Genomic DNA, 2,720 nt, shown 5'->3' with positions numbered 1-2,720 from the left:
GTTTTAATCGAGAGAGTTTTAGTTTGTGGCATATTCAGCATCATGACATCCCAGTGTCATTCCTCTAGCTCCGTATTTCACGTACAAATGAAGACTGAGGGATTTATTTTTGTTATTCAATAGCATTTGTTGAATTCAGAGATTAATAGATCATCTTCAACCCTGAAACAGAGGCCCTCTGAAACATCAGACCCAAAAAATTGGACACGGCCTATTAACCCAAAAGAACAGGTTGCCAATGATCTCCATGTTTATTTAAATATTTAGCTCTAAAGGAAGCAATCATTCCTTTATACTTCTTTAAATTTAGTATTGACATTTTTATTTTGGGAAAGGAGGTCTTTTTTTTTTTTAACATGGATACAGGAAAAGAAAACTCTCCAATAAAAATATTGTCTAAAAAGTTTGTTTTGTCTGCATGATTTACTAAATATGTACAATTTCAATTCACAGCGAAGGTAACAAAGATTTAAACAGCCAACATCACAAATGTCTCAAGTTCTAAAAAAAAATCACTGTGCACAGTTTAACAATTTAATTGAATAAAAACCAAAGCTAAGCCTTCAGTCTGAATCTTTTTTATGATGGGCACAAGCCATGTATTTTCTTCATCTTTGTTACACGATGCATATTTCAGTGACTAAACGCCCCTTCCCATTTTAGTATATTAGGTTATGTCAGTACATACTTAAGAGAGGCATAAATTGCCTCTTGGTACACCTAAATGATTCGTGATGTGTTCACATATATGTCATAATATTTATTAATATATAAAATGATCGGATGAGTCACCTGTGATTTTTTTTAATGTCTTCAAATGTAGGAATGTTTTGTTGTATGCATAAAAGTTTTTAGATTTATGGGAGTGCTATTTAAAGTGATCATAATTTAAACAGTGTCCCCTTGACGTAAGATACCTAGGAAGACCTATTCTGCACTTCAAATACAGAGATTTCACATTTCTACCCAATTCAGGTTTGTAAAGTTCATTATTAAATGAATCTGAAGGTTGTGGCCATCCCAATGTAATGATCAAGTGAATGAATGAATCGATCGATCATTAGAAACAAATGTCATTGAATACAGAATAGTTGAGTTACAGTTAAGGAGGGAGCCATAACTTTGGCTAACCCTATAAAATCTATAATAAGGTTGTTTTCACATATATTTTTTTCCCACATAAATTCTTTGGTGTTTCCACACCCCCCCTTTTTTTTAGTTTTTTTTTAGTGCTGTTGATTGATGAACATGCAATGTGAGATTCAAATAATTGCACCGAGCATGTTTATTTGAATAATTGCCCCATTGCACAATCAAATAAATCTGTTGAGTGTGTTTGTTTGAATGTTTTTACATGTACATGGGATCACATACTCAAATAAATGCAGCTGTGTTTATTACAATGTGTGGGGCTCCAGATATACACACGTTTGTTTGTGTGACTATCTACGGCCCTGCAGCCCCTGAATGGCCCTCACACATCCTGGAGCAAAAGCGTGGTTAACAATTTTTCAGTTCAAACACATGGAAACACATTATCGGGCAATTTCCTCAAATTTGTGACTAAGATTGCTTTCATTAAGGCTTACATCCTCAGAAAGATAGAAAATAACCCTTTCGGTGGGGGGACGGGAGCTATCTGATTGCGCAAAGTCTCTAATAAATTTATTCATATTTATCCAAATACTCCATTCTTTTTCCCTTCCTCTGAGCCCACCCACTCTGCCCCCAGTCCAACTCAGGCTAAAGAAGACATATGTCTTGTTTTCAGTTCTTGCTGAGAGATCCTGATACTCATCTCTCTTCCCCGTTATTTCAGGCCTAGGCCTACAGTGACATGTGAAAAAAGAAAAGATTGCACAGATCTGCCAGATACAAAAGGCTTTTGGAGAAAATGGACGGGGATGTTCCGTTGTTCCAACGTTGCATCACCCTCCCCTTACCCCCTATTCTAGAAAAAAAAAAAGGATTAGACTTCAAACTAAGAGTGTGGGAATAGTAGCTATTTGATAAGGGTGAAGAGAAGAATGCATCTGATGTTACTAAAATGCATGTCTCTTGATTATGGAGTGGGATTTCTTTCTTTCTTTCTTTCTTTCTTTCTTTCTTTCTTTCTTTCTTTCTTTCTTTCTTTTTTACCTTGGAAAGGAATTTTAGAATACACCAAACATTTTTTATTCTTCCCTAGAGTCGTAAGATCGTGCAGTTCCAATGCACAATAGTGTTAGTGGGTAAATGGCATTTAAAGAAATCTCCGATATGGGATACTGTAGTGATTGTCACAGATTTACAAGTGTTATCCTGGTATTTCCAGACTCAGGTATTCTGAGTCTGGCTCTGAAATGAAGCTAGAAAAAAAAATGACAAAGAAGAGGGTGGCGGGAGGGGGAAGGCAGAGTGTGCCCACGCCCCCCAGGTGCAGGCTTTCTTCTTTCCAAGGAGAAAGAGTGGCCTGCACATTCCTTGTTTGTTGGTCCCATCTCTCGTGGATTTGGACACAGATATGCCCATGGGCATCAGAGACCTACATTGCTTTAAAGGAGACCACAGGGATTTATCCTACCCGGACAAAATTTAATGGCTTGATATTTTCAGGTTGAATTAATACAGTTATTGCCTAGGGCCTTCAAAACCAGAGAAATCTATGTAGTGTATTTATTCGTGCCATCCAAAGAATGAGAAACAGTAACAGAATGTCTAAACTTTCCAAATATGAAACT

At 36.7% G+C, this 2,720-nt stretch overlaps 1 protein-coding gene across 4 annotated transcripts in view; it reads right to left on the bottom strand.

Moving 5' to 3' along the window:
• Positions 1 to 230: 230 nt before the first annotated feature.
• The window catches only part of LOC129514479 (zinc finger E-box-binding homeobox 2), a 136,818-nt gene continuing 134,328 nt past the window's right edge, over positions 231 to 2,720 (bottom strand). For all 4 annotated transcript variants that reach the window (XM_055333053.1, XM_055333054.1, XM_055333052.1 and 1 more), the window contains exon 10: positions 231 to 2,720. This exon is cut by the window's right edge and continues 3,228 nt beyond it. The gene's annotated coding sequence lies outside the window, so the exon portion shown is untranslated.

The sequence above is a fragment of the Nyctereutes procyonoides genome, unplaced genomic scaffold (genome assembly GCF_905146905.1).
Source record: "Nyctereutes procyonoides isolate TBG_1078 unplaced genomic scaffold, NYPRO_anot_genome, whole genome shotgun sequence".
Lineage (NCBI taxonomy): Eukaryota > Metazoa > Chordata > Mammalia > Carnivora > Canidae > Nyctereutes > Nyctereutes procyonoides.
This window is presented reverse-complemented; position numbering and strand designations above follow the sequence as displayed.